The sequence below is a fragment of the Sus scrofa genome, chromosome 17 (assembly GCF_054392235.1).
Source record: "Sus scrofa isolate SSC_HxYL_T2T_F1_AM1 chromosome 17, Sscrofa_HxYL_maternal_Yorkshire_Landrace_v2.0, whole genome shotgun sequence".
NCBI classification, from domain to species: Eukaryota; Metazoa; Chordata; class Mammalia; order Artiodactyla; family Suidae; genus Sus; species Sus scrofa.
Genome location: NC_139399.1, coordinates 20,221,985 through 20,238,041, shown reverse-complemented (window position 1 = coordinate 20,238,041; position 16,057 = coordinate 20,221,985). Strand labels below are relative to the sequence as shown.

The following is a 16,057-nucleotide window of genomic DNA, read 5'->3' as shown; positions in this document are numbered from 1 at the left end:
CATAAGAAGTACCATTAAAGCTTAATTGAGAATTCAGACACTCAGATTACTGCTTGAAACAATGTTGGCCATAACAGAAGTTATCTTTGGGAGATAAGTCATACCATATTAAGCGACTGGTAGTGTTCATTATCCCCAGGTTTATATAACAGAGTGGTAGAAATAAAACAGTAGTATTACTATCTGATATTTATAAATCATTTATCTTTGAAACATTTAAGGCAACTTATACATTTTTAAAATGTCAGTTAATCTTTACAGTCTCTTTATGACTGGGAGCCGTTACACGCAGTCAATTCTATTTTACAAAAGGGAAAACTGGGGCAGCCTTAAAGGAACCAGGAGTAAACCTATACCTATTGTTTTACCCGGAAAAATATTTATAACTGAAATAGGTTTAAATTCTTGGTAGAGAACAGAACATAAAAACGCAAGAGAGAACTGGAAGAATATGCTACCAGATGTCTCTGGTGGGCTGATGTTCACTTTGGATGTGGTTCTATTCCTTTAAGAAGTCAAGACTCTTAACCTAAATTGATCTTTCTGGAAGGGCAGAAAGTACTCTGGAATGAGAGCCAGAAAACTTGGATTTGATTTATACCCCGATGTCAAATAGCTCTCTGATTTTTGACAAGCTGCCTAGCATCTCTGGTTATAAATCTATAAAATGATGCTATCACACACCATAATTACTTTACAATGTTGTCACATAAAGGTTATTAGGACACAAACCCTAACCCTAAAAAGTTTACAACATTAAGCTATAGAATCCAAATAGTAGCACAGCACTAACCTAAAAAAAAATCACAATGGGGGTTTCAAGTAGGTAAAGAGTGGAGGAAGTCACTGATATTACTTAGGAGTAGGATTTAGAAGTTAGAGAAGGTTTTAAATGAGGATTTAGTTGCAGGACTTTGAAGGGAAAAAAGGGGGGTTTTTCTTTTGTCCTCTACCTTCTCTACAAGATATTTGGACTAAGACACTGAATCTAAACATGGACCTCAAATATGGAAGTCTCGTAACACAGATCACCCTTGTCCTTTATCAAGATGACCCCTGGACAAAACCCAACTTAGTATTTTTCACACAGAGGACCTGGTGTGAAATTGTGGTTTCCCCTGAGTGACCCTGTGCAAGTCACTTGGCCTCTCCATGCTTCACTTACGTTCTCTAGAAAATAATAATAAAAAGGTATCCACTTCATAGGGTTATTCTGAAAATTTTAGGTGAGTGAAAAATATGAATCTTTTAAAAGTATATTTTTTATTCAGTTAGGGATACTACCTGCTAAAAGAAAATGCACCCAATGTCCATGCTAAAACACAAAGACCCACCTTTTAAATATCATTCATGTATTCAGAAATTTTTCTTTGTTAAAGTCAATATTTTGAAAGGAACCCCCTTGCCCCAGACATTACTGATGAATTTTTAATAGAAAGGGGGTGACCTTTCACCCTTAATTTAATCAGGGAAAGTGGAGTGCCTCGCATCCATGAACACAGTTGTTGCCTCTGGTTCATACCCAAGTAATAAGCTCTAAGAATGTACAAACCCAACTTATAGACAAATCTTTTTCTCTACTTGCCAGGAAATGGTCTCACTAGGAGCCATTGCTGGACACGCAAGAAGGATTTGAAGGACTTGTGCTGGGGGTGGAGAAGAGGGCAGGTTACAAGGACAGAGCACCAAGAGCCAGCAATTACACGAAAGGTGTGTGGCAGTGAGAGACACGAACGTGGCTCAGGATGGATCGTTATTTTTTCAGGAAAAACAAGTTCAAGAGCCGTGTAAATTATTTTAGAATTCTGACACATAACTGCATCTCATCTTCTTCGGCTGCTCCTTCCCCAAAGACCAGCCTGACTTGCCCCTTTGCTTCCATTAGGCCTCAGCTCAGCTGTCACCTCCTCCAGGACCTCCACCACTTTCTTCCCTCTCTCCACACCCTGGCTTTATTTTCCTCTGGATCACGTAACAGTCGCCTGCAATACCACCTATTTGTTACTGAGCTTCCCTATGCTAGAACGGAACCTCCAAGCAAGTACTTTGATTTGATGCTGTGTCCAAAGAGCAGATGGAGAACTCCACAAAGTAAGACTCGGATGTCCTAAATAACCATGTAGATGATACAGCTTATAAGATATTAAAGACAATTTTTTTAAAAAGTCTTGTCTCCATCACTTAGGTGACATGTATTAGAAAACTCAGGTTGCTTAAAGAGTGAAGAGGGGGCAGGATAAAATTTTGATATAGATTATTTCAATAAGATGATGCTAGAAATGGAAATAAGACATCAGTAAGGCCCAGGCTCATAAGGAACAAACACAGCTTGACAAATTACCATGGATTTTCAATTAATAATTAAAGAAGGGACATCTGTGGAAAGGGACCTTAACATTCCAGGAAGCACTGTGCCATAATTCTTTAAAAACTGACAGGAGTTCCCATCATGGCTCAGAGAAAACAAATCTGACTAGTATCCATGAGGATGCAGTTTCGATCTCTGGCTTTGCTCCGTGTGTCAAGAATCTGGCGTTGCTGTGATCTGTAGTGTCAGACACAGACACGGCTCAGATCTGGTGTTGCTGTGGTTGTGGCATAGGCTGGTGGCTATAGCTCCAATTTGATCCTTAGCCTGGGAACCTCCATATACTGTGGGTGTGGCCCCAAAAGACAAAAATAAACAAATAAATAAATAATAAAAACTGACATATAATTGATACATAACATTATGTTAGTTCCAAGTGTACAACATAATGAATGATTCAATATTTGTCCACATTGCAAAATGATCACCACTACAAGTCCACTGAAAACCTATCACTACATATTGCTGAAATTTTTTTTCTTGGGATAAGGACTTTTAAGATTTACCTTCTTAGCAACTTTCAAATATGTAATATAGTGTTATTAACTTTAGGCACCATGCTTATAATTCTTATATACTGAAGGATGATGCTAGAATACTTGCTATTTTTAATAACCATCTTAAAAAGTTGGACAATAGCAAAATGTTATACTGAAGTTCAATAACTTCATTATATGTGAAAGGTATGACCACTGAACTCCAGGAAAAATATACTAATGTTTTTTCATAATTTCTTGCACAATTTACAGAACTCATTATAAAACTTATAGAGAGCAATGTACTAAAATAAAATGTAAGGGTAAATTACTACAATCTATCTGAGAAGTGCCGTAACTGCAGAATCAGACAAGCAGGCTCATTAAGTGACTCCAAACGAGGTTTCTTCAACTTTACAAGCACCTTATGACTAAGAAACTTCAGAGTGAAAGGCTCTGCTGAGCATGCATTTCTACAAGTAGAATTCAAACAGGCTATTGTAATTGCAAAATAGTCTAAGATCCATGGCACCTTTAAATGCCCTTGGGCAAAAGCTACTGCAGGTCAATAGAAATGACTCCTGGTGGCAAGGACAAGCAGCCTGCAGACAGAGTCCACACACAGGGAAGGTGACAGCAGTCTGACTGTCTTCCCCAAACTTGGGAGCTTCAAGAGAGACTCCCAGCGAACAGCCCCCTGCCACAGACTGTGCCTGAAGTGATGCCACCAGGGGCTTAACCCTTGGCATGTCCCTGTCAGCCCAATGTCTTTCGCTTGTTTAGACTTCCTTGCTCTGAGGAGCTTCCCACTTCCCACCTTCCTACACAAGGCAACTAGGACTGCATTCCTGAGAGTCCTGCGACAAGCAGACTTTATGCAAATTACTAAGGGCTGTCAATCCAATGTGAAACATTTGTCAACTACTCTAATTTATTTATGGGAAGAACAGTCCCACAAGAGCCATTAAGCAAATTTTTAAAAGGGAGGGATCTTATTATAAGTCATCTTAAAAAGTGGCAACAGGCCGCAAATGTAGTCACTTGTGCTAAGCCCACGTCACCAGATCAAGACTTAATACCTAACCTCACTGCAGCACAACCACCTCCCTGCCCCCCTCCACCCCCCACAATGTGGTCTTAACCCTTTAATCTGAAGGTTTCCTGTCAGCACCAAGGATGAGATCTGCTGCCCAGGTCATTCCATCCTCAGAGGAAGATGCAGTAACGGCCCTTCTCTTCTCTCTCCTCTTCTGACTGTGAGACCTTCCACTCTGTATAGCTCCTCCGAGCTCCTCTCTCCTGCAAGGAGGGTTGCCACCCAGTTTCCCAACTGTTTAATAAAGCCATTTATAGCTTTTAATTTATTTTATTAAATTTTTATTACTTAGCAGTCACTATTTTTTATTGGTTATCATGATTTGGTAAGTGTTTATTATACCTTTTTCCATTTGTCATTATTTTGCAAACATTTTACTATATTTTTAGACACAATTACATTTCATTAGGTCTTTTAAGTAGTCTACTGTATTAATGTTGTATATTAATACATAACATTACATATATCTATATATTTTCTCTTAAGGGACAAACTGCGGCATATGGAAGTTCCTAGACTAGGGGTCGAATTGAAGCTGCAGATGCCGGTCACAGCCGCAGCCACAGCAACACAGGAACTGAACCACGTCTGTAACCTACACCACAGCTCATGGCAACACCAGATCCTTAACTGACTGGGTGAGACCATGGATTGAACCCATATCCTCATGGATACTAGCCAGATTCTTAACCCACTGAACCACAGCAGGAACTCCTAAAGTTATTTTTTAAATAACAAATGTTTAACATAAAACATTGATTTTCCCTGATACTATGTTATACTTGTACAGTGTCAATGGCAAACATTTTAAAAAAGTAAATTAAAAATAAAGTAACAGAAAAAAACCAAACACACTAAAAAAATATGAAATCACCAATTCCAACCACCAGAGACAGCATTTCCTAATTATTTTTCTATACATCCATTTACCACAAAATTGGGATAGTACACTTGTTTCTTTAAACCCCTCTACATATATATCATTGTCATTTTAAAAATGACTGCAAAGAGTGACACTGTTTTGCTCTGTTGGCCATTCACCTGTTTCCAAGGTGGCAATGGTGATGATGATGATAGCAATATTCTGTACCAAAATAACAATTAAGTCCCTAAATAACAATTAGGTTCTTTCTATGTGCCAGGTGCTGTGCTAAGCACCTTAACACGTGGCCAGTCTCACCTCAAGACTTTGACATCACCTGTTCTCTCACCAGAATACTCTGTGTCCAAAGATTTTATGAACTTCCTTCTGTAATTCAGCTCTCAACTGAATGGCACCTACTCAGGTATATCCCCTTCCTTACCTTATTCCCCACAAAGGTTAGTGGATGGGCACACAACTGGTGCTCCAAAGAATTTTTAAAATGAATCTACGACCTATCTACTTTCAAAGCTCAAATTCTTAATTCTGTACTGTCCAGTGATAACATCTGTGTATGTGTACATAAATCTCTATCACCATAATTATTTACTTTAGGAAACTAGTACTGCAGTTGTAACTTCAAATTTTCATCAGATTACTGAAGCATTTGAAATACTGCAATAAATAAATATGACAGAGACATCAAGATCATTTCCTTCTTTCTCCTAAATGTTAATGACACTGAAAACATAAACATAACAGGGCAACAGTACAAACAGAATAATTTCTAAAAATCAGATGTAGTGAAAACTGTGCATTCCTCTTTCAGAAAGAAATGCAGGTTCTGAACAGATTTTTTGGTGCTGAGAGATTACAGTTTTTCTTCTACAGCCCTTGTCAAAAGTACTGCTTCTGAGGAGAATGGTGGGTGGCCTCTTTTAATCAACTTTACTGCAGGAAAGGGTGGATTTTAAATGAAAGACATGAGCCATCAAAATGGAACTTAAAACTTATTCAAGTCTAAATGTAGAATTGTGAGGAGGCACTTCTCTTCAGAAACAAAACGCCACCAGAGCTGGGCTGCCACAGACTTCTTGAGAACTCACTTGGCTGCCTTCTTGGTACTGCTCTCTGTCCTCCCATCAAAGGGACTCCTTGACACTCTTGCTGCCACAGAACAGCAAAGTGGCAAGGGCTGTGGGGGGACCTTAGCCTAGATTTAAAATAATTGCTTTGCTTTGTCTCCCCTTAAAGAGTCTTTCTCTAACAGGAGGAGACACTGTCTTCTGGGGAAAAAATATTCCACTTTTATTATCTCTTAATTATAGTGTCGCTGTTCCCAATGTTATACAATAGCAAAGAATTCTGCCTGCATTGCCATTATAAACTCTATTTTCAGTATGTGTGACTCACAATAACACCGACTCTCTCAAATTTGACATGTGGGACTGAATTTTCCAAACTTTCACTGATAGGCACTCGTGTAGACCCCTCTAAAGTGAGTGAACCCCCAACCTTCTCAAGACACTATGCGATGCTCCTTCCATCCAAAGCCTTTAAAACGAGATGGAAAATATGAACCAGTTATGGCTTTCACACCTTTAAAAAACAATTCAGATGTCAATATTTCAAATTAGAAACAAACCTCAAAAGGATAAAAATCACTGAAGAATCTAAACTGGAAATGTGATTAAAATATTTCTGAATTATTAAAGTGCTATGGCTACACAATTAGCCTCTTTTTTTCACTTCTTCCCAACTCCTCCAGTCCCATTTTCCAAAAGAAACCATATTTAAGCATTTGCACTGCTTCTCAGGGTAGTTAATTTGCATCGTATCCCTAAAAGATATGCTGAAAGAGTAGACTGTACACTTCTCTACTGACTTTCTGCTGTGAGAGATGAGGATCTCGCAAGTGTGGCTGTTCCATTCCATCTGCCCAGGACATTTGTGTGCCTTTTTATTTGCATCTTTATCGGCTGTCTCCGTATTTTAAGAGCTTGTTAGCAACATTACTTTCTGCTTTCCCGACTTCCTCCCTCAAGCAGCAGGACCGCTCTCTCCCTGTTCTCCTCAGCCTCTCCTCTCCACTTTGACACCCCAGTCCTTTCATCTGTACGTTTACAGAGTCAAGGTGGACAATATTTACATATTCCACTGTGTAACTATAATGAAATCTTCTATATTTCCAAATGTAACAAACAAACAAAATTGTATTATTGTGGTGAAGCTTTAAAATATTATACTGGTGAATACTTATTTGGGGGTTTGGGGTTTTATACTTGTTATTTTTCTTGGATAGATTTGAAGGAACATGTCCTCAACTCTTTGTAAATTTCCCATGCAATCAGGTGTTCTATCAAGTTTCAAAACTTTTATGATGGGAGTTCCTGTTGTGGCTCAGTGGAAACAAATCCGACTAACAACCATGAGGCTGTGGGTTCGATCCCTGGCCTCACTCAGTGGGTTAAGTATCCGGTGTTGCATGAGCTGTGGTGTACATTAGCTTAGATGCTATGTTGCTGTGGCTGTGGCGTAGGCTGGCAGCTGTAGCTCCAATTAGACCCCTAGCCTGGGAACTTCCATATGCCCAAGATGTGGCCCTAAAGAGCAAAAAAAAAAAAAAAAAAAAAATGATGAAACATTAAGAGATCAGGAGGTTATAAGAGCAATGCAGTAAACATACATGTACCTAATTTTTAAAAATTATCAATAAAGTTGAATTGCTGGGAACTCCTTACTGACTGAATGTTCTTCCTCTGCCAGAAGTGACCACTATTCCACATTTACTGATTCTATTTTTTTTTTTTTTTTCAGGGCTGCACCTGCAGCATATGGAAGTTCCCAGGCTAGGGGCCAAATCGGAACTGCAGATCTACACCACAGCAATGTTAGATCCAAGACACTTCTGCGACCTACACCACAGCTCACGGCAATGAGTGAGGTCAGGGATCGAACCTGTATCCTCATGGATACTAGTCAGGTTTGTACCCGCTGAGCCACAGTGGGAATTCCCACACATTTACTGATTCTAAATGTGCATGTATTCCTATTAAAAACCATGCTTCATAATTTAGGATGTTACCTTATGTGCACCTTCTTCTGCAAGTTGCTGTTTTTTCATTCGACAATACCTTTTATGAGAGTCATACGTGTTAAAAATTCTAACTATAGTTCCTTGCTTTTCACCGTTACATAGTTTTGTATTATATGAATATAAGAACCCCATCTGATCTCTTATTATCTCTTAATGCTGCTATGAACATTCCCCCTTTTGTAAAATGCCAAGAATGTCGGTGGATGTGCACACAGGACCGGATTAACTGAGATGCTCACGTAAGCTTTTCCAACTTCATCGATTACTGCCAGCTGTCCCCTGGAGTGGCCACACACCATGCCACATTCACGGGGTGGAGAGTGCCCGCTGCTCCAAAATCCCTGCTGGCATTTGCTATTATCACGCTTTCAAAGTCTGGCCAATGTGACCTATGTGAAATGATATCTCATTGTGTGTTTAATCTGAATATTCTTGATTACCGGTGAGTTTGAGTATCTCTCCATATATTTATTGATCACCACAATTTCTTTTTCAGTGAATGGGCTGTTCTAATTACTTCCCGTTTTTCTTCTGGGTTGTCTTTCCTAATTAAAGATTTCTTTATATATATATTTGGGGGTATATTAATCCTTTATGAGTAATATAATATGCTCTAAAGTATCTTCTTCCAATCTGTGGCTTGTATTTTTAACTTTTAAAAAGAGAATTTTAATATAAGATGTCTTTACTATTAATGTAATCATACCCTTTTACTGTTTTTGTTTTTCTAAACCTTAAGAAATCCTTCTCTACCCAAAGGTCTTTAAGATGTTGGCTCACATTTTCAACTAAAAATTTTAGATTTTGTCTCTTAAATTTTTATTTAACCCACCTGAAACTGATTTTTCAGGTTGTGCTGATGTGCAGAACATATCACAGCCCCCACATACCATACACCCCTCACACATGTACCTCACATCCTCCACCCAACACACCCACACACCACAAGCACACACACATCCCACATCCACCTCACCTCCTCCACACACACCACATACCCCCACAGACACTAGTGACATACCACATGTGTGTGCACACATCACACATTAACACACCACACCCACCCACATACCCTCAGCACCTTTTTTCTGAAACATTTCTGCTGTCCTTGATGATCTAAGTCACCTCTATACTGTATAACTGAGATACCACAAACACTGAACCCTGCTGCGTCTGGGCCCTCCTTTCCATCCCACTGTCCTTTGGATCTCTTGTTATCTGGGAGAATGTCAGCATGGTCCCAACTGCACTTCCACTCAATCTGAACATTTTATGTGGTATCTTACCTTAAAAATATATGTATTAAAATTTTGCACTGTAGATTCTAGATTGTAATTACTCTCTTTACGGTACACCTAACTATATGCTCCTCAGAGAAGTGAGGCTTCATTTAATATAAGCCTTTGTACATATATAGTGTTAGGCAACTGACACTGTTTAATTCATGTAGGAAGAAATTCATTTCTCGCACCTCAGCTTATGTAGGCTGTGGTAATAAAAACTAGGCAAGCACTTCTTTTCTTGCCACAGTGATACCATAAGGTACACATACACACTATGCATGGGCTTGTCCATCTGTCTGCCCCCATCTCCCGTGGGTTATGTCAGTCTAAATGGGAAGCAGGGGTGGGGAGAGGCGGGTCACACCCTCTGGCTACTGTACTGAAGCCAGAACAAGGAGCAATTATTGTGTGAGGAGTATGACAATATAGGAGTTGTGGAAACTATGGTCAGCCAGAAAATACCTAACTAAATGCATGTAATTCAATTTACAGAAAAGTGCTGTGTTGGCCAAGAAAAGAAATGTTCAGGCCTTGCTAGCCCTAGATTGAGACTTCCAGTCTTAATCTAAATACAGACTGCATTATGATGCTGTGCTGATCACGCAAAAACGTAGAACTTAAATGTTTTCTAAGCATATTTTCTCATAGGCACTACTTTCAAGAGTGTGCTACAATTAGTTTGGAATAATCGGATTTTAGTCCCACCAGATGTCCTGTGATTATACGATATTAGAGCCTTTGCTGATATATTTAAGATGAATTTCTTCCCCAGTAAAATGGGGATAATATTAACAGTACCTGCTTCAAAGAGTGAAGATTAAATGAAATAATGCGTGAAGTACTTAGGAAAAAGCTCTAATATTGAGTAATCGCTTAATTATTCATCATCATTTAAAGTATTCATAATTTGAATACCTTGTTTCCACTCATTTTCTTGATTTCCACAAATATCTCATATCAGGTTAATAAAACCAAGAGTTTATGTTGAATCTTGTTTTTCATTCTACCTGACAAAATCTAAAGGATACATTTTGTTTTCCAAATTTGACTGTTCAAAGCTTTCTCTTGACATCATATTTAATGGGTCTGGTAAATACATAATACTTATATGAGAGATAGAACATTTGCTTTTAATCATGATTTGTCTCCTGGAAGTAAAATTTCTGAAAGCCGAGTATACCTTTAAAAGGATAAATAAACAAGAGCAAAGAAAATCTCTAAGTTTTAAAAAAACATTTTATCTGAGGAGTTAGGGACACAATCAGACAAATTTAGTCCTTAGAGTTAATTTTTAAAATGAAAGATACAAATCTTGAGTTGGATAAGTGGTCCATTAAAGGTAAGTTACTCAGGGTTTTAATCTTTCCATGGAGCTCTGGCCCAAATCTTCACCTATGAAAAATTTTTAGTACTATCTGTCATGAGAGCACCTGCCCATGTTTACATGTATGTGCAAATGCAGTGCAGCCCTAGCTGTACTGAACATGATGAATCCAAATGAAAGTCTACAGACTCAGCAGAATGACATGCCCCAAATGTATCATTATGCAGATCTCAATAGTTATCTGGACCTCCTACTCTGGGAAAGCTCCACTGTTGTTTTTGTTTTTTAATGTATTAGAAATGAAAAATGATATAATGAAAAGCACATTTGACATGAGTAATATAAAACATATTTCAAATTTGCTCATGGTGACCACCTCTCAAAACAGAAGAATGCATTCATAAGTGGGTTGGGCAGCGGTGCATTTCTAAGAAGCAGTAGCCACCTACCCGAGATAAACCAGTGCAACAGAAGTCCAAGGAAGGGGATGGGGCGCATAGAAAAGATTAGCTGGGAAGAAGACAGATCCTGTCCTGGGGCTCCAAATATACATCTACAGAGTGTGACTGTGCTCAAGTACCTAGAGTTCCTTATCATTCTCATAGTTCAGTAAATACGAGGTCTTGAGGTCTGAGGCAACTAGAGTGGAATTTCTTAACAGAAGGGGATCAGTAATCAGTTTAGTTCTAGTTATGCTATTAAAGATATTGCTCCAGAAACTGCCCCCCAATCATAACAATTAGAAAACAGGGCAATATGCATATAAAACAGAAGTTTTCAGATACTGTACAATAGGCAGCTTTGGACTGTGATTCCAAAGAGAAGGGACAAATAAGATAAGCCCAGATTACTGTATGAAGGAAGTTAAGACCTAGCAGGGAAGGGAGCTGAGGTGAGGCACTAAAGAGGGAGTTGAGTGAAGCTAAAGTAGCCAGAATTGTGGAACATAATAAAACAGAGAACAGCTGCACAAAGAGAGAGCTCTTAAGATCTGCAGAGGAACCCCCAGGTGAAGGCTAGAGCATTGACCTGAGTACACGTGAAATGAAATGATCTGGTGCATTGGACAAAAGTTGTGGAATGAATAATTTAGGAGCTCACATGGGGCTAAGAATAGTTTGCCTTCTCATCAGACAGTGGAAAGACTTCTTTAACACCAGACACTGAACAGAATCTAGAGAACAGTAATAATGCTTTAGTAACAGAGATAAATAAGTCCTAGAATAAAGACTTCTCTGGATCCACCAGGACAAAGGATAAAGGCAGCCTCTAAAAGGGTCAGCTAGTCTGCAAGTTACTGATATGGTTAACAGGATAAAGTCCAACATTCTTTAAAAGAATAAAACCAAATCCACCCCCAAGAGTCACAATGGCTCCCATGCAAATAAAAAGTACAATGCAAACAATGTAACAGTCCCAGAAAAAAACAGGGAGGAAGGGATTCAAAGAGAAAGACCTTAAAAGAGCTACTGTAAATGACAGAGATAAACTCAAGGATATTGAGAAAGATACCAACTTGATAAGGAGAGAAATGGAGAATATAAAATTTCACATTGCAATTTCTAACATAAAATACTATATATGGAATAAAAACACTGTAGTAAACTTGAACACATAGCAATAAAAATTATTAAAGTACTGAAAAAACAAAAAAAAGGGTCAGAAAAAAATTAAGCACAGCCTCAACGAATCTTTTGTATAATAGGATCTAGCTATAGGAAACTGGAGTCCCAGAAAGAGGGCTGGGTGCTATAAAAATAATGGCTGAAAAATAAAAACTGATGAATCCGAGAACTTCAAAAACCACTAAACAAACAAACAAGCAAAAAAAAACCATGAAGAGAATCACAGTAAGGTGCTGTAAAAACTGCTGAAAATCAAAGGGAAAGAGAAAAATCTTGAGAGCAGATAAAAGGAAGAAAAACGCAATAGATACAGAGGAACAAAAATGATAGCAGATTGTCTGTGTGAAACTAACAGGGTAGAAAACAATGGAAAAATATTTTAAAACTGAACAAAAAGAAAATACTGCCAAGGAACTGCACATAAGTGAACATAAACTCCTAAAATTAAGGTGCAGAACAATCTTTAAAAAAAAACCAATAAAATATGAGAATATTTCTCACCAGTAGTTTACTTAGTATACGACATAATGAAAGAAATTGTTCAGGCAGAAAAAAAAAGAATAAGTAGAAATACAATAGCAAGACAGCAGAATTAAAGTCAATTATATCAGTAATTACTATAAATGTAAATGGTATAAACCCTCCAATTAAAAGACTGTCAGTTGCATAAAAAGAAAGACCCACCAGTATAAGATAATTTTAAAGACAAGATTATGGAATAAGATGAAAAAGCTAGAAAAAAATTCTGTATATTATGCAAAAACTGAAAAGAAAGCTAGTGTCACTATCTTAGTATTAGACAAAGTAGATTTCAAAATAAGGAATGTGATCAGCGATGAGAAGGGTCAATTCATGATAAAGGGATCAGTTTATCATGAGTCTATAACATGTACAGGTGGCAGGATTGCAAAATGTTAGACACTTTGGAAAACAGTTTGGAAGTTTCTTATAAAGTTAAACATATATTTAGCACACATCCTAGCAAGCTCATTCCCTTACTTTTAGGTACCTTCTGAAAATACATGGAAAAATATGTACATATAAAGACTTGGTTGAGAATATCCAAAGCAGGCTTATTTATAATAGTCAAAACCCAAAAGCAACCCAAATGCCCAGCTGGTGAACATGTAAATTGTGGGGTATCCACACAATGGAAGGAATATAGTATCAGCAGTAAAAGAAGACAAACTATGAATTCACACAGCACACAATACAGATGAATCTGCAAAGAACACTGCTAAGTGAAAAGAAGCCAGGCACAAAACAAGATGTGTGACTCCACTTACTAAATTACAGAAAAGGAGAAGCACTGTGCCCAGAACAGTTAAGTGGCTGCCATGGCTGGGACCAAAGGTGGAAGGAATTAACTGCAGAAAGTACAATGGAACTTTTTCAAGTAATGGGAAAGTTATATACATTGACTGTGATGGCAGCTGCACAACTATATACCTTTTTCAGAACTCAAACTATGCACTTTAAATTGGTAAGTTTTTAGTGTAAGTAAATTATCACTAGAAATTATGCACTTTCCTATACTGAAAAAGTTGAATTATTGACCCAAACTAATGTGATTTTAAAAATCATGAAAAACTGGAATGAGAAAATCCAGGAAGAGCCTGAGGAATTAAAGAAGGAATAAAAGAAACTTCAAGACTCCTCCCCAAACCCCTCTCTACAAGGCAGACATGAAGAAGCCCTCAGTGACAAAGCAGCCAGCAGGAGTAAAACCCAGAGCCTGGGCCCAGGTACCTCATCTTACTTGGTTCCGAGGCAGGTAACTGGCAGAACTTCTTAAGTTACTAAAAATAAAAAAGCCCTATGACACTTAAAACTGCTCAAATCAACCAGAAGTTCTCAATGGAGGTAACTAAGGATTTTAAAGGAATGTGATTGCCAAGAAAACTTCTAGCCTGGGACAAGGAGCCTGTGAAGGCTTTGAGCTTATCCTCTTACTCAGGGGACTGCTAAGGGATAGGAGCATCCAGTGGGGGATTTCTCTCCAATAATCCTCAAAGGTGGCCCAGGAGAACATGGACAAAGCAGATGTTATCAGCAGGCTGAACCTGGAGAAGCTCTGGATGTCTCCTGCAAAAGGGGACTCCTCCAAGGTCAGAAAACAACCAACCTAGCACATACACAGAGAAAAAACAAACAAACAAACAAACAAACAAACACAAAAAAGGCCCAGAAAATTCAGCAAAATGAGGTGACAGAAGAACATGTTTCAAACAAAAGAACAAGATAAAAACCCCAGAAGAACTAACTGAAGACAGGCAAGCTATCTGAGAAAGTTCAAAGTAATGATCATAAAAATGATCAAAAAACTCAGGAGAAGAATGGATGAACAGAGTGAGAAATTAGGTGTTTTTAATCAAGAAATAGAAAATATAAAGAACAACCAAGTAGAGAATAGGAACAAAATAAATGAAATAAAAAATACACTAGAAGGAATCAGCAGTAGATTAAAGGATACAGAGGAAAGATCCGTGACCTGGTAGACAGAGTAGTGGAAATCACTGCTACTGAACAGAAAAAAACAAAGAATGAAAAGAAATGAGGACAATTTAGGAGACCTCTAGGACAACATTAAGTGCATTAATATTCCTATTATAAGGATCCCAAAAGGAGAAGAGAGAGAGAGAAAGGAGCTAAAAACATATTTGAAGACATAATAGCTGAAAACTTCCCTAACCTGGGAAAGGAAACAGACATATTGGTTGAGAAACTACAGAGTCCGAAACAGGATCAAAGAGGACCACACCAACACAATGTAATTAAAATAGCAACAATTAAAGATAAAGATATAATACTAAAGCAGCAAGGGAAAAGCAAGAAGTTACTTATGAAAGAACTCCCTTAAGGTGATTGGCTGTCTTCTCAGCCAAGATATGGAAGAGACCTAAATGTCCATTGACAGATAAGTGGATAAAGAAGATGTGGTACATAAATACAATGGGATATTAGCACAAAAAGGAATGAAATAATGTCATCTGCAACAACATGCATGGACCTGAAGTGTATTATGCCTAGTGAAATGTCAGATAAAGACAAGAACTGTATTTCATCATTTATATGTTGAATTTAAAGAACAAAATGAATCATGAATATAACAACAACAAAAGAAAAAGACTCCCAGAAATAGAGAACAAACTAGTATTTATCAGTGGGGAGGGGAAAGATAAGGGTAGGAGATTAAGAGGTACAAACTACTACATATAAAATAGATAAACTACAAGAATATATTGTACAGCACAGGGAATTACAGCCAATATGTTGTAATAACTATAAACAGAGTATAATATAGAAAAGTTTTAAATCACTGTTGTACATCTGAGATGAAAATAATACTGTAAAGTAACTACACTTCAATTAAAAAAGAATAAATATGATGTTCAAAATAAAGAAATGCAGAAAGTGTCCTGGAAACAATTGTTAATCCTCAAGTGTGACTATGTCCTTTTTACATAAGCTGTTAGACTCACTGTCACTTGCAATCACTGGAGTGCTAGGGGTGCCCAGGAAACATGGTGGGGATACTCCTGTGGAGTGTCAAAGCTACCCTATTCCAAAGCTTCTCTTGTTGTACCCGAACAGAATACACTAATACCTTAAGATCAAAGTGCCTCGCACGAATGGAAACATCAGGACTGTTCACGCCAGCACTGCATGTCGGTGTCTGTAGGTGGGTAGAAATACCCAAGAGGTACAGGCTAATTCTGAGCACACATATTAGCTACTTTGGCCTATTCAACTGTACACAATCACTATTTCACACTCTGCAAGAGCTATTCTAAACACAGAAATGTACTCCATTCCACTCAAACTTCCAACATCATGTATGAGTAGATGATCATGTCTCCTATTCACAGAACTGTCACAGAGGACTTCTTCAGGTTCCCACTACTAAGCATATCACACTCGCCTAT

At 38.0% G+C, this 16,057-nt stretch overlaps 1 protein-coding gene and 1 long non-coding RNA gene across 13 annotated transcripts in view; both read right to left on the bottom strand.

Moving 5' to 3' along the window:
- PSD3 (pleckstrin and Sec7 domain containing 3) overlaps nt 1–16,057 on the bottom strand; it is a 626,723-nt gene that overhangs the window by 73,239 nt on the left and 537,427 nt on the right. The gene's annotated exons all lie outside the window — the stretch shown is intronic.
- LOC146395158 (uncharacterized) lies at nt 4,219–8,423 on the bottom strand. The gene is made up of 2 exons (XR_014832767.1): nt 7,671–8,423; nt 4,219–7,381 (listed from the first exon to the last, which is right to left on the bottom strand). It is a non-coding gene; the product is annotated as an uncharacterized LOC146395158 (long non-coding RNA).